Genomic DNA, 24,835 nt, shown 5'->3' with positions numbered 1-24,835 from the left:
TACATACACAGACACACACATACACAGACACACACATACACAGACACACACACATGATCTGGGATAATAACGTGGAAATAAGAACTTCCTGTTTCATATACCAGTCTAGAGTTAACTTGAATTATATTAATTAACTTTATCAATGAGCTTTGTAATACGGTACCTGTCCTGAATTTCAATTATTACCTGGAGTACTGAGGAGAGATAATATACCAACTGAGAGACATTCCGTGATACTAATTAACAGGGGAAATAAGTGTAGAATGCAAATACATGAAAACCACAGCTAACAAAATAATTCTTATTTTTACTCCCACGTAACTACAGAAAGATTTTGTGTTTGCTGAAATTTAAAATGAATTTTGACATCATTTCATAATGGGTGTAATTAAAACATCTATTTTCTGTGAGTATGGGGTATCTAAATGAAAAAAAGATGAATGTGAAGTACTTTATAAGAAGATATTCCTATCCTATTTAGAACATGAACCATATGATGCTTAAAAAAAAGGGTTCGAGGTCTGGTGATAAGTCTTATTTTCACGTGTTTTTCTTTCATTCTCATTCTCCTAACTCTTTTAACTTCCTTCCATTTCCTTGATTTTCTGTTTTTTCTTTTTTGTATTAACTTCTCTCTTCTTTCCACTACCATTTAATTCAGAATGATTACAGTTATTAATTGCATTCATCAAATAGCACTCCAATGAGTATCATGCCCATAAAATGAGCATGTTGACTTTATATAAATCAATTAATAAACTAGAACCCAAAATGACTTAACAACTGAATCCATATCTATTTACAAACTGTTTTATTAAAAATAGTCAAAATAAATTAAACTTCTCTGTTTGTCTTTTCTAAACCAATATATGTATGTTAACAATAATTTTTCCCCCAGTGAAGCCTTAACAATTAAAATATAAAATTTCCCCAAAACGACCAAAGTATTACAGATGTATCAAAAAAATTAGCCACCCTAATGGGAAGATGCATACCATTTGATCCTAAAGTCTTTTTAGCCTTTCAAAATGTTGTTAATTACCGCTTCTGTATTAGTCCTATCTCACACTGCTATAAAGAACTACCTGAGACTAGAAAGAGGCTTAATTAACTCACAGTTCAGGAGTCTTAACAGGAAGCATGACTGGGAGGCCTTGGGAAGCTCAATCATGGTGGAAGGCTAAAGGAAAGGAAGCACATCTTAACCACAGTGGAGCAGGAGAGAGAGTGAAGGGGGAAGTGCTACATACTTTTAAACCCTCAGATCTGGTGAGGACTCACTCACTATCATGAAGAGAGCAAGGGCAGAATCTACCCCAATGATCCAATCACCTCTCATCAGGTCCCTTTCCCAACATTGGGAATTACAATTCAACATGAGATTTGTGTGGGGATATACAGCCAAACTATATCAACTTCCCATAGATATCTCCTTTTCTTTCTTTTTTTTTTTTTTTTTTTTTTGAGACGGAGTCTCGCTCTGTCGCCCAGGTTGGAGTGCAGTGGCGCAATCTCAGCTCACTGCAAGCTCAGCCTCCTAGGTTCACGCCATTCTTCTGCCTCAGCCTCCCGAGTAACTGGGACCACAGGTGCTGGCCACCACGCCCAGCTAGTTTTTTGTATTTTTAGTAGAGATGGGGTTTCACCGTGTTAGCCAAGATGGTCTAGATCTCCTAACCTCATGATCCGCTCACCTCAGCCTCCCAAAGAGATATCTCCTTTTCTATCATGAATATTTTCTATTGCTGTGTCTCGATGATGTCACCCCACGCTGAAGCTTCAAAAAACAAAAACAAAAGAAAAGCCAGGCAGAATATTCCCTGGAAAGGATTTAAGTGTGTTTCTACAAAATTTAAAGGTTGAAGTCCTAACCCCCAGTACCTTAGAATATGTTCTTATTTGGAAACAAGGTTGTGGCAGATGTGATTACTTAAGGAGAGGTCATATTAGAGTAGAGTGGATCCCCAATCCAATATGATTAATGTCATTATGAAAGGAGAAAATTGGTAGTTAGATGCATTCACAAGATGAATGCTATTTAAAGATGAAGGCAGAGATACAATGTAAGGAATGCCAAAGATTGCCAGCAAACCACAAGAATCTCTGAAAGGGGGATGAAACAGGTTATCTCCTAAAGCCCTCAGAAGTAACCAGTTCTGGTGAAACCTTGATTTTGGACTTCCACCCTCTAGAATTGTGAGAAAATATATTTTTGTTATGTAAGCCACTCAGTGGTACTTTGTTAAAGCAGCCCAGGAAACTAATCGCCTTTTCGTTCCCTATTTATTTCTTGGGCTTAAATTCCCAGAGTCCAGATAAAATTGTGATTTCATCACAATAGTAACTATAATTCATTGTTGCTCCAATATGAAGGTTGAATGTAACTTCATTGGTGTAGCAAAAACAATGCCATGTGAAATGCTAGTATTGAATATCATACTCTTTAGAGAAGACTCAGTAATAGCTAGCTCTTGTTGCCACCTAGACATTGATATTTGTGGTCTTTCTCTCTTCTCTTTCTAGCTCTGTAGCATTCACACACACACACACACACACACAAAAAATAATTTTATACAAGAAATAAAACAGTTAATTTCAGAGTTGTGCTGCTTCTTACACAGGATGAAGTGAACTCTATCCCAGGCACAAAATCACAAAAGCTAACAAACCAAACCAAAGCACAGGTCTGCAAGGCTGCAAGCGTTATACAATACTAAGCTGAGTCTTCTAGTAATCCATTAAGTGGCAACGGTTGCTGGACGTTGTAGTTTCATTGCTTAACATATGTAATTATAAGAAAACAAATTATAGCTATAAAATGAGACAAGCAGAGAGCTTTTATATGGCTAAAAGTGCAGTTCACTCATAAATGAAAGAAAATATTATATTACCCAAGGTATAGAGGAGAATCATTTATTGCCTCTTCTACTGGAATAATTTATCATCTCTATGTTGTATGTATTGATTCTATGTAAGACAAAAGAAAATGATATAAATACTTCTTAATATTTTATTTTCCTCAAAACATAGATCTACAGTTATTGCGGGATCTGGCCAGCAGCCCACAATGCAACAGGGCTCTCTCTTTGTTCCCAGGTGGATCTGCAGGTCGAGAAATTGTAATAGACACAGACAAGACAGTGAAAGCTGGGTCCGAGGGGGTCACTGCCTTCTAGTCCTGCGGTGCCACCAATGCGCTGGATATACCAGCATTTATTATTAAGTTTAGTGAGGGCAGGGGTAGGTTAGTGAGGGATTTAGGGTCATTTGATTATGAGGTGAGATGGTCACATGGGGATGAAGTAATTCTTTAACGTAACATCTAAATGCAGAAGTACAGTATACAGAGATAAGAATTTACAATATAGTGTGTGCATCAGTAATTTCTAACAGAGCCTTAAAACAGAAACAAAAGTCTTTCCATAACCTATGATTAGCAAGATATTAATCAGTACTAACAGTTGCAGCAAAAGCTGGTTACAAACAATCCATAGAAACAGGACATGAAGCTAGACAACTGGTTAGACCAGAAATTCTCAGAAGGGAGTACGCTTTAACCCTAAAGAGGCCTAGAAGAGCCATGGCAAGATGAGGGCATTTATAGCCCTATCTTATCCATATGGACAGGTGCCCCTCATGCATCCATTTGTAGGCTCTCCACAAGGGATGCATTCCATTCCCAGAGCTATGCACATCTGCTTTTCTGGGGTAGGAATCTTGGTGATGTGATACCTCCCTGACTGCACATCCGTTCATAGGCTCTCTGCAGGGGGAAGCACATCACACACTGTTGACTCATTCTGGCAGTCCAACCTGGCATTGTCTACACAATCCTGCATGCAATTTTGTATTTACAATAATTAGGAGCATTTCATCTTTTATTCAGTAGCAGTAGTTTCAGGGGGTCTCCCTAAACACAGTCCATTCATAATTGCAATGGCCCAAAGGCAATTGAAACCTTTTCATTCATCTCAATAATATTTTAAATTTATTATTGGTATTTCCATAGCATCATTCTCTGCTCAAGAGATTAGGCCATTTTTGCAAGATTCAATACCAGATTTGTTCTTGTGATGATGCTGGATTGTGTAAAAACAATGTACTTTTTTTAAAAAATCAATATAATACCTGGATTCCAAGGCTTGACCACAAAGCAACCACTGTCACATCACTTTCAATCAAGGATTGATGAAAAGTCACCAATGGGTGAATTGGCAGAATTCACAGCCAGAGACAAAGGAGAGAAGAAACTGTCATGCTATGTCTTCTGAGTCAATATTAAATACCAGCACATATAGCTGTGGAGAGAATAAAAAGAAAACTTGTGAAGTGATGAAGGTTATATCCTTATTTTACTTCCCTTTGGAAGCAACAGCCAACATGTCAAATTTTACCTATGTAACTGATGGAAAAAGATAAAGACATGCCAAGAATGGTATAAACTAATAAATAAAGTGACAACACTGGAAAATAAAATTATACAACAATCTTATGTTTATAATTATGTGGTTAATGAGTTTCCTGGGATTGGTATAATTACTACAGACTGATAGCTTAAAACGGTAGAAATTTATTTTCTCAAGGTTCAGGTGGCCAGAACTTCAAAATCAGTGTCATTGGGTCAAAGTCAAGATGTTACAGGGCTACACTTTCTTAAGAGGCTCTGATAGAGAATGTATTCCTTGCCTTTAATATTTTTGTTTTTTAAATAAATTATAGTTATTATTAAAAATAAAAATGTTAAAGATAAGGACCAAATTCTCTATCAGAGCCTCTTGAGAAGGAGGCCAATATAATGGATACATAACAACAGTATATATTCATGTGGTGCATGGGTTATTTTGATACAAGTGTACAATGTGTAATGATCAAATCAGGGTGATTAAGATATCCAACACCTCAAGAATTTATTATTAATTCTTTGTGTTAGGAAGAGTATAATTCCATTCTTCTAGTTGTCTTGAAATATCCAACACATTATTGGTAACTACAGTTGCCCTACTGTGCCATCAAATACTTGACCTTGTTCCTTCTAGCTAACTGTATTTCTTTAGCCATTAACCATCCTCTCTCTAAGCTCGCCTCCTCACTACCCTTCTCAAACTCTGGTAACCATCAGTCTCCTCTCTATCTCCATGAGTTGAATTTCTTTTTAGCCCCCACATAAGAGTGGGATCATACAATGTTTGTCTTTCTGTGTTTGGCTTATTTCACTTAATACAATATCCTCAACTTCAATCTACACGTCTTTTTGTGAATGATAGGATTTCATTTTTTTATGGCTGAATAATATGCCATTGTGTATATGTACCCTATTTTCTTTATCTTTTCATCCATTTACAGCTCCTAGTGATTGTCAGAATTATTTAGCTTGTGGACACATCACTCTGATCTCTGCCTCAATCTTAACACGTCATTCTCCTTTGTGTGTCTGTGCTGTCTCCCTCTTCCTCCCTCTGTTAAGGATACATGTGATTGCATTTAAGGTCTATCTGGGTAATTGAGGATAATTTTATCTCCAGATACTTAACATATGGCCAGGCATGGTGGTTCACATCTGTAATCCCAGCACTTTGGAAGGCCGAAGTGGGTGGATCACTTGAGGCCAAGAGGTCAAGACCAGCCTGGGTAACATGGAGAAACCTGGTCTCCACTAAAAATACAAAAATTAGCCAGATGTGGTGAGGCAGCTACTCAGGAGGCTGAGGCAGGAGAATCGCTTGAACCTGGGAGGTGGAGGTTGCACTGACCTGAGATTGTACCCCTGCACTCTACTCTGGACAACAGAGTGAAATTCAGTCTCAAAAAAAAAAAAAAAAAAAAAAAAAAAAAAAGAGAGATACTTAATATAAGTGTGTTCAAAAAGTCCTTCTTTAGCCGTAGAAGGTAACATTCAAAAATATCAGAGATAAGGATGTAAATATTTTTGGCAAGTCTTTCTTCAGCTTACAAGTGATTTTATACATATATATAATGACTTGTGTGTATATATATAGATACTATTGTATATATAATCACATATATACATACACACACATATACATACACACATGAACACACACACATATATGTGTGCGTGTGTGTGTGTATGTTTAAAATATCTGTAGGAAATACTAGAAAATGATTTTGTTATGTTTGGGGGTGAGGATTTAGGGGAATTTAATTTTTATATTTTACTTTTGTTATTTTCCCAATTTTACTTAATAGATGCTAATTTTAAAATTAAAATAACAGTCTGGGCGCGGTGGCTCACGCCTGTAATCCCAGCACTTTGGGAGGCCAAGGCGGGCAGATCACGAGGTCAGGAGATTGAGACCAGCCTGGCTAACATGGTGGAACCGTCTCTACTAAAAATACAAAACAAAAAAAAAAATTAGCCAGGCATGGTGGCAGGCACCTGTAGTCCCAGCCACTCGGAGGCTGAGGCAGGAGAATGGCATGAACCCAGGAGGCGGAGCTTGCAGTGAGCGGAGATCGTGCCACTGCACTCCAGCCTGGGCGACAGAGTGATACTCCGTCTCAAAAAAAAAAAAAAAAAAAAAAAAATTAAAATAATAATAAGCATTTTTACCTTCAAGCATTTTTTTATTTTCTTGAGTCAAATCTACTGGGTCATATAACTAGGTATGAAATCCAGATGAAATCATTATTTTTATTTTTTGCAAGGGATTAAGTCATGATAAAAGTTACGAAAAAATTACACACACATTTATTTTTAACATAGAATATAATCTTTAGAATACCTTGATATCCATTACAATGTGGAAACACTTACTCTTTTAGATTATAATGAAAATACTGTGTTTTTTTGTACTGAATCTTACATAAGAAAAGACATGTCAGTGTCCCAAAAAAGATGTGAATACAATGATAAGAATTAGAAAAAAAAAGAGAATTGAATAAATACTGTAAATTAAGAATAAACAAATTATAGTTTGAGAGTGTTTTTTAAATTTTGTTTCCACTATAATATCCAAAGTAAATACCAAAATTTTATATAAAATTTGTCAAAATAGTTTTCTACTTTCAGAAATATGCTCACTCCAAAGTTTTCTCCAATGACCTTCACCAGAAAAGTACTCCAGATTGTACCTAAAACAACATGCAGGTGAAAAATATCTAATTTTATTGCTTCAGTAACTCAAAAAATGGAGAATGGAATTTCACCAAATTTTCAATGAAAATTCTCATTTATGAATCAGGAGAACAATGATGATGAATTTCATGCCAGTGTATTTCTGAAGGCTAAAAGTGGCTGCAAATAGGAATAAGGAAGAAATGTCTCCTCAGCTCCAGTAGTAGAGTGATGCATGATGCTACAATAAGTGCAATCAATTTTTATTAAACAAAAATAAAAAAACATAAAGTCCTTTGTCAATCACATCATAACTGGGATCATCTCCAAAATGTATAAATCTTTTGAATATAAGTATTTTTCTCCAATTTTGTTTAATAATATAGCTTCTACTAAGACTTTTATGCATTTAAAAAAACACTTTTGATAAATAGAACTACCATGATCTTTTTTATTATATTAATACATTGATATAAGACTAACAATTTGCCAGTATTTCAACCTTATTTATAATATACATAATTTCTTGTTACTACTTGGAAACACCAGTATAGATAATGTGAGCTATTGGACATTTGCGCTTTAAACATATTTGTGTTTTCATTTTGTAATTTTAGATTTAAATAAATATTCTTAGTATGTTTTTATCTAATATCATACTCATCATCACTATCAAAATGCTTAAATCATGTTTCTCATTTTTGCAAAGCACTTTAACAATTATTCTTATCATTCTAAGTATGAGCAGTTAAGTGAAACTTGTCCTTCATCATTAAAATCTGTTCTTCACAAAGACTTCTTAATTTAGTGCAGCCCAGCTGCTAGCCACTACAAGGACACCACAAAAGTATCTCCCTGAGATAGTGCTCAAACATTGCCAAAGTTCTCAGGCTTAGAGAGAATTTTCTTGCACCCAAAAGACATGTACAAGCATCACTGTCTAACTCAAGCCCTGTTTTGTTTATGTTTTCTGCCTTTGACCATAACTGCTAAAAAAAAAAAAAAAAAAAAAAAAAAAAAAATGCATTACTACTTTTACACTTATTTTTGTAAGAAGCAGGGGGACTCCATTCCCACCTCTCTTCTTTGACCCCCTCAATGGGCCACCAAGATGAGAGAGTCACTTTGTGCCATTTATCCTTTGAGGCTGGTGGGAAATTCCCATCTACATTAGGATTCTTCATCTCCAGCCCCCAGCCACCGGTAACACCCCCAATACACTCTTCCTGTTTTGCTCTTGCTTTCTTCTTACAGAACCTAAACCTCTCACCTTGGAAAATACTTTTGCAGTTTACTGTATAAGTAACAAACTTCATTTCGTGTATAAAAACTTGCTTGTTTTTGGAATCAGAGAAGAACAGTAACATCAGGTTCTTGGGACTCCAATTGTAGATGTCAAAGAGAAACCAGTGAAAATGGTTTGGTAATAAAATTTATGTCTAGCAAAGAGCAAACTTAATTCAGTTGTCAAAGAAAAATTCCACCAGGCACAATGAAACAGGCAAGAAAAACTTACGTTTCACACCATTTCAATAGTATTCAAAACTATTGCAATAGAGAAAAGAGGTTGAACTCAACTACTGCGAAATACAAGTTAAGAGGGGTTTTAAATGCTGGGTTGAGCTAATGGAAAAACCCTGGAGGACTTCAGGAAGAAGATCCGTCAATGTGATTATTCCATCTGTGTTTGCTAATTGGCATTTATCAAAGATAGGCTTCAGCCTTCCCAAAGAAACTTGAATGTAATCAAGAAAGATAGGGGTGGTCTATTTCTTGATTACATTTCAAAGGATTGTTCCTAGCTCCCTGAGAAAGACATTCCTGGGTGGTAGACAATTTCCATGTCTAAGGGGAGAGAAAGAATTTACAATTGCACGTTTTCTAAACTAAAAGCACTAAGAAAAGGGAGGTAAGGTACCTCTGGTCAGGAAGAAACCAATCTAAAGCTTAGTCAAGCTGCGGGGAACATTTAAGTCCTCTTGGTGACAAGATACAAATTATATTTGGTTGTCAATACGAAAGGCCAATGTCTTCCAAAATATATGTAAAATATTTGATAAAGTTATCTCTCTTTTACCAAAGCATTTTTCTGTCTGTGTGTGTGTTAATTAGGAATGTGTGATATAAAATCGAGTACATGTTAATAGGCTAAGACAAATGACTATAATATGTTTCTGTTCTTTCTCTCTCTCTTTTTTTTTTTTTTTTTTTTTCAGATGGAGTCTTGCTCTGTTGCCCAGGCTGGAGTACAGTGGAACAATCTCGGCTCACTGCAACCTCTGCCTCCTGGGTTCAAGCAATTCTCCTGCCTCAGCCTCCCAAGTAGTTGGGACAACAGGCGTGTGGCACCACGCTCAGCTAATTCTTTGTATTTTTAGTACAGATGGGGTTTCACCATGTTAGCCAGGATGGTCTTGATCTCCTGACCTCGTGATCCGCCTGCCTCAGCCTCCCAAAATGCTGGGATTACAGCATGAGCCACTGCGCCCAGCCCTCTTTCTCATTTTTTAAAGACAGAATACCATCTTATCAAGGTACAGGATAATATCATCTACTTATGATCAAAATAACACCTTACATTTTAAATCCTGATTGTGTTGTGCACAATGGGAGTTAAATCCTTATGGGATTTTTTTAAACATTTAAATAAAAATATATATGGATGAAATTTGTCTGATAGATTTCTGACAGCCATATCATAAAGAAAGGTGCTTATCCAATATGCATGTGTGATATGTGTGTAGGTGTTTTAAATAACAGTCATCAATTTCATTGTTTTTGATAAAAAATGTCAGGTCTTAAAACCAGATGGACCTGGGTTTGAGTCACAAATCTGCCACCCAATAGCAATGATATAATGCACAGTGTATCTAATCTCTCTGAGACTGATTTTTCTTATCAGTAAAATGGTGTTCATTATTCTGCCACGTTTTATTTTCTAAACATAGCTGCAACAATGTCTCCTATCCTGCATGCTCTTTGCAATGTTATCCTGCCACGTTCTTGTTGAGGAGCAGAATCTTCACCCCCTTGATTGTAGATAGGCCTTGTAACTGCTTTGTCCAACAGCCAGCTCTGTGTGGCACCTCATTTGGCCTGATAGTTTACTTCTTGACTTTTGGGAGTCAACAACTGTAAAAATTGTGACTACCTTGGGTCTCTCTTGCTTGGGAAACAAGCAATTCATGCGGATAACATGATATTTTGCATGAAGAGGGAGAGTGGCTAAGGAGGGGCAATGTGTCAGGAGAATGAAGAGAACATCTAGAATTACTCACAAAACTGTGAAGGCGGAATTGAACCTTCAGATGATCTCGGCCACAGTTGCTTTCCCATTACAGCCAAATGCAAGATCTAAGGAAAGAACTATCCATCTGAGTCCAGTCAAACCATGAAAGCATGAAAAGTAATACTGTTAGCCAGGCGCAATGGCTCATGCCTGTAATCCCAGCACTTTGGGAGGCCAAGGCGGGTGGATCACGAGGTCAGATCGAGACCATCCTGGCTAACACAGTGAAAACCGGCCTCTACTAAAAATACAAAAAAATAAGTGGGGCGTGGTGGTGGGCGCCTGTAGTCCCAGCTACTCGGAAGGCTGAGGCAGGAGGATGGCGTGAACCCGGGAGGTGGAGCTTGCAGTGAGCCAAGATTGCGCCACTGCACTCCAGCCTGGGTGACAGAGCAAGACTCCGTCTCACAAAAAAAAGAAAAGTAATACTATTTTTTTGTTGTTTTTAGCCACCAAGTTTTGGGTAGTTTGTTATACAACAAGAGATTATTGGAACGATGTCAAATTTTTTTATTGTGTTCATTAGTTCCTAAATATACTTTATAATTTGGAGATAACCATCTTTACTGAGTTGAAAGTAATACTGGGCCAGGCTCAGTGGCCAACACCTCTAATCCCAACACTTTGGGAAGCTGAGGCAGGCAGATCATTTGAGGTCAGGAGCTCAAGACCAGCCCGGCCAACATAATGAAACCCCATCCCTACTAAAAAAATACAAAAATTAGCCATACATGGTGGCACAGTCCTGTAATTCTAGCTACTTTGGAATTTGAGGCAGGAGAATTGTGTGAACCAGGGAGGCAGAGGTTTCAGTGAGCTGAGATTGAGCCACTGCGCTCTAGCCTGGAAAACAGAGTGAGACTCCGTCTCAAAAAAAGAAGTAATACTAATGTTTTTTCCTCAAAACTTTAATTTTCTTGTCATTACCTATAATTTTTACCCTTTATGGTTTTATAGTATCCTTTGCTACGTGATCAAAATTAATTAAAATAAGCATTTTGAAGCCTTCTAAACAATGAACAATAATAAAATAATAAAGTTAAGTTTAACTTTATTATATATAGAATAGAATATATGAAAGAAGTTGAAGCTTATTATTATTTGGGAGTAGCTAGAAAAGGCATGACAAGTTTTTAAAGGAGCACATTTATTATGGCAAAGCTACATTAGCTGGAACTGGATTCTCTCTAAATTCTCTGCAAAATACAGGAAACACAAAAAACAGGATCTTCTCAACCCACATAACCAACATTGAGTCATGATGACATTTGGCATACATAATACTACCTTACTAACTGTTGGGGGAATGTGTAAACCAGCTGGAACGCTTTGTAAATATTTCCATTAGGAGGTGTTCTTCCCCCCATTTCTGTATCTGACTAGCCTATGCCTTGCTTTGACAAGCTCTGAGCTTGCACAAAGACAGTCTGACACTTTTAAGCCTTATAGCTTTTGCTCTTGATAAGAGTTCATGAGCACCCAGATTCTCAAATACGTATGTTGAATAGACTGTTGATTGTTGTCTGAGAGACCTTGAGGAGCAGAGAGATCATCTCAAATGAGTTCCTCCTTGACCAATCAGCTGACACCTGACATGGCAGTTGCTTCCAGCCAGCCAAAGTGAGCCTTTCAAAGAAACTAGCAAAAGAACCACCCAGTTGAGGCCAGCCCCACTTGCTGACTCACAGTACTGTAACCTCAAGAAAGGGAGTTGTTTTTAAGACACTAAGTATTAGAGTGGTTTGTTTTGGCACAAAACCTGACACGATAAGTTACTAATTAATTTAAAAATTTAAAAATAGGCCGGGCGCGGTGGCTCACGCCTGTAATCCCAGCACTTTGGGAGGCCGAGGCGGGCGGATCACAAGGTCAGGAGATCGAGACCATCCTGGCTAACACTGTGAAACCCCGTCTCTACTAAAAATGCAAAAAATTAGCCGGGCGAGGCGGCGGGCGCCTGTAGTCCCAGCTACTCGGGAGGCTGAGGCAGGAGAACGGCGTAAACCCGGGAGGCGGAGCTTGCAGTGAGCCGAGATCGCGCCACTGCACTCCAGCCTGGGCGACTAAGCGAGACTCCGTCTCAAAAAAAAAAAAAAAAAAAAAAAAAAAATTAAAAATATAGTGATAAGACTATTTGACACTTTTATTTAGTAAATATTAATCTCCTCTAAGTAAAAATCAATTATTATTTATGTTTTTCTAATTGGGATGTTAGGATATAGATAGAATAGGTAAATTAAAGACTAGAAAACTAATCAGGCATTTAGACACTTTAAAAAATAATTACATTGAACTTAATTTTTTATAATTAATCATAATTTTTAAAAATTACATTGATGTTGAATTACTTTCAACATCATACTGTTGAAAGCAAGTTCCCTTGCTTTACAGCACAGGGAACTAAGAGTTGAAAAAATACTTGCTCAAAGCTAGGATCAAAAACTTACACCTTCCATCTATCAGGTCCATGATCATTCCATTTCATTACATTACATTCTTAAACTGTGGTTTCTGTTTTCCATATTTTCTATATAATATTGAACTCTTTGACAATATTTACTATCCAACAAACATCTTTAAATATTTTGAAATAGTATGCCATCTTGTTGAACGTAAAGATTTCAAATAAAAATATAATCACAACTGTATCAGACCTCCAGAAATTAAATCAAAATTTGAATAAAGATTAAATAATAGAATGTAAATGCTTAGTGTTGAGAGTTATCCAAATGAGCATTTTTAAAGGAAGGCATTTTGATCCTTATATCAATAGCAACAGCTCTTCTGTTTGGAAAAATATAAATAATTATTAATTTTTTCAAAGAATAATGAACTTTTCACTAGAGAGACATAGTGGTGCATTAAAATTAAAATAAAATGAGGTATCTAATATATTTTGCTTGTATTGTGATTTACAAGTTAAGACAGGTTCATTCATATGAAAAGAAATAAGGTATAGGTATAACTCTCATGGGATAGAAACATTGTATGTGATGATATCTAAACAATCCTAGTATTTTCTGAGATGGAGCCATAAAATTGTCAATTTCTCTTCTAAATTATGGTGTCCACAAAAACACTTTTACTTTTATGTTTTAGTGTTTTGTGTTTATCTATGTAATTTTTTTTTGAAAAATGACAAAATAAAAACAAAAGCCCCATGTTCTTTAAATGACACATCACAGTTCTTTAATAATATGTTTTTCTTCATTGCGAGAAGCTATTGAGAATATTTTTTCCTTTCTCTTTATATGTCAAATCTTGGCATAAAGAATGTGGCAAGTCTTCTATATAGTCATGGTGGAATAATAAACTCTGTGTTCGGATCTTCTTACCAAAATTGACATTTTCTCTCTACTTAACAATGATGTGTCAGCTTCTCCATCCTATAGCAAAATGATCACCTGCACTGTCACTAGTATTGTACAATCATAGAGGGTGACCTCAAACCAGTGTGGTTGACTAAGTTATTCTTTCATCCATTCAAGTGGAGTGCTGGTTGAAGACAAAAGTGGAAGTAATTGCATAAACTAAATAATATATTAGTCATAATTTTTATTTAAACCTTTGTTTTCTGTGTTCAGAAATGGCCATTTATTTTTGGTAATCAAATATTTGCATATGCATACAGTGACAATGTAAAGGTGAGAACGGGGAAATGATGCCTTTATGTTTTCCTAAATGTATAATTTATTTGTAACTTAAGAATGTATTAAATGTGTCAGATAACCTTATTACTTAATAATTATGAGAAAAAAATTAAGTGTAAGAAGCATGTCCGGGGAAAAATACAAAAGAGAAATATCATGTTTCAGGAAAATAAAATGGGGGAGTGGAAGGAGGATGTCCTCCTTCACTCTCTTATCTGGGCTTACTAATGCTATAGGACAGTATTTAAGCACTGGTTTTCTTCCCTGATAAACACCTAACAGTGAGAACCAAGTGACATGCAGCAAGGCCAGCATACAGAAGCTTCTACATATCACAGAAGATGCTGACAATGATTCTAGCTCCTTTCTGCATGGGCTAAAGTAGAAATTAATGAAGGGGTTCATATAAGAAGGCTATTAGCAAAAGAAAGGAAGAATGTTCTGAACATTATATTTTTAGGTATTAAAAAATAAATGAACTCAAGAAGGCTACATGTCTCTTATGAGTCTGAAATAATCAGATAGCATTGCCCTACTTGACTTTCTTGAATATGTGGATTAAAATTTCTGATGTATTGGCCGGGGGCGGTGGCTCAAGCCTGTAATCCCAGCACTTTGGGAGGCCGAGGCGGGCGGATCACGAGGTCAGGAGATCGAGACCATCCTGGCTAACACGGTGAAACCTGGTCTCTACTAAAAAAATACAAAAAACTACCTGGGCGAGGTGGCGGGCGCCTGTAGTCCCAGCTGCTTGGGAGGCTGAGGCAGGAGAATGGCGTAAACCCGGGAGGCGGAGCTTGCAGTGAGCTGAGATCCGGCCACTGCACTCCAGCCTGGGCGACAGAGAGAGACTCCATCTCAAAAAAAAAAAAAATTCTGGTGTATTTTAATACTTCTTACATAGTAGTGTTATCCATTTTAATACTATGAGTATATTTTATCCTGTTTTTTTTTTTCTCCAATGGCACATATAATTGTCATAGAAGGTACCAATAAAAGCAATGAGTTTCCTTTATCAGACAAGCTAGGTCAGGACATTGGTCAGGAGTTTGTGCTCTAACATCTTGGATCTAGGTTAGGTAGAATGGTTATTCCAAAGTGACTGAAAACAAAAAGAATAAGAGGATGGTTAAAGTAGGGGAGACAGTGCATAGTTAGGCATTAAAAAGGTTACCCTCATGATCAATTCTGAGTCAGGGAGCAGAGCCAGGTACCAAAGACAAGGTCAAACAGTTGAATGACAGAGTAATACTTTAATCAGGCAAAGAGAAGGAATCAGGCAAATTTAGGAGATGGGTTTAGGACAATTGAGGATTTAAATCCTGAATTTGTCCTCTTTTTTCTTTATTAAAAGATATTGATTCATCTATGTTCATAGCTATTTATAAAATATTAGCTTGATACTCTGTAGTATGTGTTTTACATACATCACCAGACTTAATCATTAAAAAGTGTGATGCAATTATTATTTAGTCCATTTCATAGCTGATGAAAACCAGGGTTAGTTTCACATTTAATATGTGTTGAAGTTAACATTCAAAACTAGTCTAATCTCAGTTTATACTTTTACTCATGATACCGTATTTTCTCAGTTCATGGAAAAAACTGCACCAAGAATTTTGAAGAGTTATTAAATACAAAGCAGATTCTATATCTGCTAAATCAGAATCTCTGGAAATGAAATTCAGGCATCTACCTTTTAAAAGACTCCTCAAGTGGTTCTAAATAAGATGACATTCTGGTACCATGAAACTATGCTATAGTGCTTCCAATAAAAAATAAACACACCAAAAGAAAGCACAACAAAACATAGTCTATTTAATTCAAACACTTGAAACATATCAAAAGACAATGGAAGAAATGAGCTGAAAGCCTATAGCCATATTTAGAACAGGTGTATTTGATTCCATCCTTCCTCTCTGCTCTTTCAAGTATTACTCTGTCAATCAACTGCTCGACCTTGTATTTGGTACCTGGCTCCGCTCCTCGACTCAGAATTGATTATTAGGGTAACTTTTTAATGCCTAACTATGCACTCTCTCCCCTACTTTAACCACCCTCTAATTCTCTTTGTTTTTAGTCACTTTGGAATAATCATTCTACCTAACCTAGATCCAAGATGTTAGAGCACATACTCCTGACCAGTGTCCTTACGTAGCCTGTCTGATAAAGGAAACTCATTGCTTTTATTGGTACCTTTTGTGACAATTATATGTGCAATTGGAGGGAAAAAAAACAGGATAAAATATATTCGTAGTATTAAAATGGATAATACTATTATGTAAGAGGTATTAAAATACAGAAATTTTAATCCACATAGTCAAGAAAGTCAAGTAAGGCAATTCTATCTGATTATTTTAGACTCATAAGAGACATGTAGCCTTCTTGAGTTCATTTATTTTTTAATACCTAAAAATACAATGTTTGAAACATTCCTCCTTTCTTTTGCTAACCTATTCATCCACCCCTAGTGTTTCTTGTAAACTGGATTTTATGTATAAAATCTTAATGAAATTCATGTTCCACATATTTGCAAACATTGAACATTTAACAATATAGAAAAAAATTAAAAATCTTTCAAAAGTGGTTCTCAATTAGCAGTTGGCATTATGATATATCTACTAATGATTATATTATAAATCCTGTCTACCTCCAACTAGCTCCTCATTCCTATTCCAAAAACTTATTGTTTGCTAATGCGAAACAATTATGATGGAATCTGATAACTCCGAGAAGAGATTACAAATTTTCATTTTGTAGAATATTCATCTCACTTTTACTCTTGAGTTTCCTAGCATTTAAAGTGAAAATGAAAACAAAAATGGTCTTAGAATTCCCTGCTAGGGGATTGAATTGACATAAATATAATTCCCAGAAAAAAAATATTGTGAATAATTAAATGGATGTGGAAAATCCTTTATGTAGAGTAACTCACTGCTTTTGTGTCTGTATAGAGTAGTTTATTTCTATGTAATCATGGGGATATAAAAATAATTTTTAAAATTGGCTTTTGTGGGGAATAAAGAGAAGATGATTAGTGAGTAGAAGCATACAATTAGATAGAAGAAATAAGCCCCAATATTCCACAGAAGAGTAGGACTAGAGTTAGCTACAATGTATTGTGCATTTCAAAGTAGGTAGAAGAGAGGACTTGAAATGTTAGGAAAACAGAGAAATGATAAATGGTCAAGGTGATGGATACTTCAAATACCATGACTTGATCACTACACATTCTATGCATGAAACAAATATGTGTATCCCCATCAATCAGTAAAATATTTTACAGTAATAAAAAATTCACTTTCACCCCTATAATTTTCCACAGGCTGGATCTGTAATTTGTGCATCAATTTCATTAAAATTTTGGATAAATTAGTGAGAAAAGTGACATTAAAAGGAAAACAAAATGAGTAGTTTGAAATCCTGTACAAAAGCTGCTTTCAAAGTGATATAAAATATGATAGGTGGACTTCAAGTGTCCTCCTGATAACTACCAACTGAGTAAATAAAGATATATCGCTTCCATTCTTACCAGCAATTTACATGTAATTCCAAAGCTATTCGTTCCTCATATTACACATATCTATGTACTGGTGAACTAACAAGTTAATGGTTGCTAAAATACAATACTCTTAAGCTGAAATTTTCAATTAATACTTATGATTATTTTCACTTTTAGATAACGTACAACACATTATAAAACAGAATTACATTAACTTATAACTACCATAAGTTTAATAAAATTAGCAAGCTATTTTAATATTTATGTTGCAGATTTTGTATAAATATATGAGCTTATGTTCACTAATAGTATAATTATTAAATAATTCATGTATGTTTATCTCCAATTGTCATCTGGATTATTTTTCTACTGAGAAGCAATAAATGAGATATATAGGTGATTTGACTTGCCAAAATTAGAAACAAAAACAAGTTTAAGGTTTGAATTTCTAATTTTTCAACAAATTATTTCGAAGTATAGAGGCTTTCTTTTAAAAATACAACTGCTTATATTACTAACAATATAACCCATATTTTGTGAGATTGTAATTAGATTATCTTGGAGGTTTGTTTTTAGACCTGGCTGTACCTGTATGTGACAGTCTAAGCCTTTGGGCAAATAGCTTTTAATTTTCTCTCTTCACAGGTAAATTTCCTCATCTGCAACCTGAGGGAAGTGAACTAAATGATCTTTGTTTATTGCAGATCAATGCTTCCAAGACACTACAAATTCACAGAAGATGTGTCAGGTAGGGGGAAAAAAATCAAGCTAACTGACTAGCTCAGTCTGAGGAGAAACTAACATCAGTATTGTGGTGTTTTCACAGTTGTGACATTGCTGCCACAAGCTGCTTTTCCTTTTACCAAAACTGTTTGATTTTTTTGTTGTTGTTGTTGTTTTTGAGACGGAGTCTCGCTCAGTCGCCCAAGCTGGAGTGCAGTGGCACGATCTCGGCTCACTGCAAGCTCCACCTCCCAGGTTCACGCCATTCTCCTGCCTCAGCCTCCCCAGTAGCTGGGACTACAGGTGTCCGCCGCCATGCCCGGCTAATTTTTTGCGTTTTTAGTAGAGACGGGGTTTCACCGTGTTAGCCAGGATGGTCTCAATCTCCTGACCTCGTCATCCGCCCGCCTCGGCCTCCCAAAGTGCTGGGATTACAGGCGTGAGCCACCGCGCCCGGCAAAAACTGTTTGATTCTTAAGTTACTATAATTATAAAAGACACCCCAATTACAAATCCCGATAGCTGAAATGTGAAAGAAAGTGCAAATGGAAATATCAAACAAAAGTAACAAAAATTATTTATTACTAGCAATTCAGCATGGCACTTTTCAATTCTCATCCAAATATTATGAACATTAACAGACATTTTTGTTTGTTTGGTTGTTAACAGACATTAACAACCATTTAATGCCATCCTCCTCAAACTGGGGCAACGTCGCTAGAAGGTACATTCAATTGCAATAGGGAGTATTATCTAGGAACATTGAATTCTCAATGATTCTTGAGTGGAAGTTTGGACATCTGTATATTCTGTGCTCCTAAAATTAAATCAGAAGGTGAAATTAGCCAAATTTCTCTCTTTCTCTCTTTCTTTTTGTTATTGGTGGTATTTCAGGGGCATTGTGTGTAAATACTGCTGGTAATGGCAAATGTTGATAGTTTTATGTTTTGGAGGTGGGGCTAATGTCCCACAGAGATTATGCTTCTCAACAAATGTCAGAGGCTCATCTAGCTTGCTACCTTACTAACCTATGAGTTATTAATTTTTCATTACACAAAATTTACTACTCCTCAGAAACCAATTTATTTCCATGCTGAACTAATGCTTGATTGAGCTTTGGTTTGCAAAGATGTGACTAGCTATAGTCCTGTCTCTCAACACTGTGAATTCCTTGATAACACAAAAATAATGTAAATTCTGGAGAACACTTTATGTTTTACTTTTGTAACATTCTTTAACCATTTATAGCCTACTCGTGTTTAGATTATAATTTCAGTAAGAAACATTGAAAGATGAAGGGAAAACAAAAAAGGTAGTATACATTTGAAGCCTATATATATACTTATATATAGTGCTATATTATTATAATTTTATATATAGCTACAGTTTTATATATATGTAGTATAGTATGTATCATATAGTATTAGTGTGTTTAGACATATTTTATATATAACCATATACGTGGTAAAAATTTAAAGCAACCTGAAACCATCAGAATTTTGACAGGCATGAAATTGTCCCTGAGGCTTTAGACAGTGAAACTGACAATGACGATGATTATATCCACCAGAGACAAATCTGTAGTAAGCCTCAGCAGTCACTCCAAAAACGTAGAATATACGTGTTTACTTGTTTTAGATATGGATTTCATATTTGAGAAGATTCACATGAGTCTAAACTTTGCTAAATCTTGTGAATTCTCTGTAATGATATTTTAAAATCACACATAGACATTTTGGATATAAAAAAATACTAGAACTGTTTGCAACTAAAATGAGAATTCTTGGTTAGGGACAAGACAAAGGACTTAAAATGAATATACAGATTCTTCTCCACTTACAATGAGGTTATATTCTGATAAACCCATCACAATTTGAAAATATTGTAAGTTGAATGTGTGTTTTCAACTTACAATTTTCAATGTACAATGTAAATTGAAACCCCATCTTAAGTTGTAACTCCATCTTAAGTTGAGGAGTTTATTGAGTGCATATCACTTTCCCACCACCTTAAAGTAAAAAGGTACTAAGTAGAATCTTCCTAATTCAGGGACCATCTTTATAAACATAGATGCCTTCTTGTAGGTCACTTTCTAAATTATATTTTAAGACAAAATTTAGGTCATAGGAGAACATTTGGTGAATCTTGCTTTGTTTTGACTCAAAATGAGAGATATGTAGTTTTTATAAAGTGTGGTCATCACATATCACTAGAATTCCTGTATTTTAACATGCGTGAAAGCCATTTGGGAAAATTGACACACGGATTGAATGTAACCTTTTTATCTTATATATTGGATGAAATAGAGACATTCATTTTTATTGGTCAGAATGAAGAGACCTATAAAGATATACCTATGTGTTAGTATCTCACAATAACTAGTGAAGAATTTTTTAAATAAAAATGTGTATTTTTATAAACATCACTTTTTAGAAAAATACATATAGACCTATACTATGATGTTAAATAGTAGTGAAGTGGTGATCCAAATCAGTGGAATTACACAGTCACTCCATCATTTATATATACATTATCTAAAAAATTCTGGCCGGGCATGGTGGCTCATGCCTGTAATCCCAGCACTTTGGGAGGCTAGGGTGATGGGGAGGTGGATCACAAGGTCAGGAGTTCGAGACCAGCCTGACCAACATGGTGAAACCCCCGTCTCTACTAAAACTACACTCTCTACTAAAAATTAGCCAGGCGTGGTAGCATGCACCTGTAATCCTAGCTACTCAGGAGGCTGAGGCAGGAGAATCGCTAGAACCCGGGAGGCGGAGGTTGCAGTGAGCCGAGATCATGCCACTGCACTCCAGACAGGGTGAGAGAGTGAGATTCCATTCTGTCTCAAATAATAATAATAAGAAGAAGAAGTTAAATCTAAAATTGGCTGGACACGGTGGCTCACGCCTGTAATCTCAGCACTTCGGGAGGCTGAGGCAGGCAGATCACGAGGTCAGGAGATCGAGAGCAGCCTGGCTAACACGGTGAAACCCTGTCTCTACTAAAAATACAAAAAGTTAGCTGGGCGTGGTGGCAGGTGCTTGTAGTCCCAGCTACTCAGGAGGCTGAGGCAGGAGAATGGCATGAACCCGGGATGCGGAGGTTGCAGTGAGCTGAGATCATGCCACTGCACTCCAGCCTGGGTGACAGAACGAGATCTGTCTCAAAAAAAAAAAAAAAAATCTAAAATTTCAGTGTGCTTCATTTTTTAAAAAAGAACATATATAGTATCATGAAAGCCTTATGAGGGAATGTCCTGATAGTAGTTATAGATAACATTTATTGCGCACCTACTATGTGCCAAACACTTTTCTAAGCACTTTACATGTGTCTCATGGAAGCCTTACAAGAACTCATGGAACGGTATTAATTTCATTATTTCAATTTTTACAAACAAGAAAATCGTAATATTGAATGGTTATACAGCTTGCTCAAGCTCTCACAGCTAGTTGGAAGCAGAGACAAGATCACAGCTCAAAGCCTATGCTCTGAAACACTTTTCTGTTATCATTGTGATAAACAAGAGAAGATATTCAGGACTCATTCAGAGAAGAAAATACGGGCCATAGACATAAATTTAAAAGTCATTTATATGGCCAGGCGCAGTGGCTCATGCCTGTAATCCCAGCACTTTGGGAGGCCGAGGCCCGTGGACCATGAGGTCAGGAGATTGAGACCATCCTGGCTAACATGGTGAAACCCCATCTTTACTAAAAATACAAAAAATTAGCTGGGCATGGTGGTGGGCGCCTATAGTCCCTGCTACTCCAGAGGCTGAGGCAGGAGAATGGCATGAACCCAGGAGGTGGAGCTTGCAGTGAGCCGAGATCTCCCCACTGCACTCCAGACTGGGTAACTGAGCAAGACTCCATCTCAAAAAAAAAAAAAAAAAGACATGATCTAGATGACAGGGAGAAATGTAATACATAAGTGTGAAAATGTATAATAAAGAGAATAAGAGAGTCTGGAAGATTATCATTACAAAATAATTGAACGGTGAATGTTAATTATTGTTACTAATCACTATCTCAATATACCTTAAAGCAAAATATTTTATTAAGAAATCAGTATGTGCTGGGCTTGTAATAAGTCCTAGAAACAGGAATATAAGACATAATCATTGCCAAAAATAGACTTCTCCTATGTAATAGAAGAAAAAATATTTAAATTAATATGCTTACATATTACAAATTTAAAATAAATTTAAGTTTTAAATACAATGTAATCACTCCAATGATAAAAACAGTTACAATCCCAGGTTAATGAATTTGGATGTTGCAAACTTTTTCAGCAGAAATGACTCAATGAAAGTTTGAGTCATTAAACTTAAAGAGTTGGTTTTGAGGGCTGTGGTATTTGACCAAGGGGACAGAAAAGCACATGTTTTGCTTAACTGAATTGACAGATACATGAAATACCCCAGTGTTTCTAGGTAATGCAAATTATTTTCCTTGTGATCTGGTAGACCTCAGGAGTAGAAACCACCGACCATCTTTTGAGAATTGAATCGGAAAACTAGAAAGGTAGACTAAGTATCTCTGCCACACTTAGGCAGCTGAATCCTATATGTGATGCTGTTGACTAGTTTTAAGTAAAGAATGACATAATTAGATTTGCATTTTGGAAAGATTATTCTGTTGGCTTTTAAAAGAGCACAAGGTAGGAGCTTGTTCCAACAACCCAGTTTATTTATCTTATATGCTACCTTATTTAGCCTTAGAGAGTTGTAATGGGCTTATTTACAGCCATCACCATGGCAATAGGCTGGTATCATACAAACATGAATCTAGGGAATCTCACATGTACTTACACTTTACTCCAATGGCTCATGGAAAAAGATACATTCCCTAACTCTTTTGCATTTTACATGCATCTTATAGCCTACTTAAGATATAAATCACATGACATCAGCTTGGACATAGTTAATTATAAAATCTGCTTTAAAATATTATGTAATATTGGGGTTTGATATGATGAATGCAACATATATCATAATCATTTCTTCTATTTTACAGTCTTGCACTGGGAGTTAAAGGGATCAATATATTATACCATCCTGCCCCTGGCAGTCTTTTCCACCCCATCTGCCAATCCAAATGTTAAATTGTAGAAACAACCAAAAATGGCACTCTTGGTAGCCAGACTATAGCAGTGGTTTTTCAATAAAACAAAAACTATTACTATATAATGTAGAAGACATCTGGTATTCAGTCTGGAAAAGCAGCGCTCCAAAAAAATGACGATAAGTGAGAACAAAAAAAGGGGGAGGAAGTTGAATAAACACAATAAAATATATTGATTTTAGAATATTACATTTCAGTGTTTTTACAAGCAAAAGTCACTGCCAAGGAATTGTGCTCTGAACCAAGAAAACAGCAGGTTAAGACTTCAGAGAGGAATGGACCACACAAACAAACCACTTTCAGGTCCTTGGCTCTCTGAACTGTAAAGCTGTACCAAATGCTGAGGTACTCTTAAGTGGACCAAAGAGATGGGCAGTGGTAAAGGCAAAGAGGAAAAGCTGCCCTGGCGTTGGTCTTGGTCATAGCTACTTCCTGTCTCTTCCCTTCAAATGAACTGTTCTACATATTCCCAGAAGATGCTGATCCAACTCTGCCTAAGAACCTCAGAATTCAGGTTTTGCATGGGAGGTGGGAGCAGTCAGCTGATGGCTCATTTCAAAGCAGGAGTAAGGTAAGAGCTACGTAGTAAAAATCAGTCAAATTACCACCTTTCAACATCCTGAAAGTTATGAAAGACAATGAATGAAAGAAATCATTGACTAGATGACTTGTATTGTAGCTATAAATCTGCTCGGCTAGTTTCTAAGTTCATATGTATGAGAGAGAGAAATACTTGTACATCATTATAGTTTTTGTAGCATGAAAATATATTTGCAAAACTTAATTATGTCAGTTGATTGTAGATCAATAATTTATCCATATATATTTTAGAAATTAAGGAGATGCAAGAACGTAACAATTGTAATTAAATGTTTAATATGTCAAAGGCTAATTTTAAAAAATTAATATATTTGTTAATTATCATAGTGATTTCTTATCCTGCAAAGACAGTTTTCTGATACAAAATAAAGGGCCCACAAGTAAGCACAGAAGGCCACTAAAGGGCATAATTTCAAATATCTTTCAATGCCTCACTGAACTTTGGCTTTTCCTCATATTAGTGTCACAATCCATGGTATATTAGATACATCAATTAATTTATTTATATGCTGCTTCATTCATTTAGTCACTTGACAAATTCTTGAGTGCTCCCACGTGCTGTGGCTGATACAAAAATAAATAATACTGTTTCTTTGATGACAGGCACATTGACAACTCCAACAAAGAAAACTGACAGCAAAATAGCAGACACAGAGGTCGTTTGGGAGTGACATCAGCAGGGTGGCAAAATAGGAGGTTCCTCTCTCATGTCTCCCCACAGCAGCAATAATTTTCTTCATTTTCATGAAGAAAAATGGCTTTGAGGTAGCTTTGGGATCTAGGTAGGAGGTTGTCTAACAAAAATCTGGAGTATCTAAAGGAAGAGGAACATTTTAAGAAGGTAGGCCCATGCCCAGGTGAGACTATGGT

At 36.1% G+C, this 24,835-nt stretch overlaps 1 pseudogene; it reads left to right on the top strand.

The window, feature by feature from the left end:
• LOC126934777 (60S ribosomal protein L18-like) overlaps positions 1-24,835 on the top strand; it is an 83,784-nt pseudogene that overhangs the window by 22,194 nt on the left and 36,755 nt on the right.

Source organism: Macaca thibetana, chromosome 14, assembly GCF_024542745.1.
Source record: "Macaca thibetana thibetana isolate TM-01 chromosome 14, ASM2454274v1, whole genome shotgun sequence".
Taxonomy (NCBI): Eukaryota; Metazoa; Chordata; class Mammalia; order Primates; family Cercopithecidae; genus Macaca; species Macaca thibetana.
This window is presented reverse-complemented; position numbering and strand designations above follow the sequence as displayed.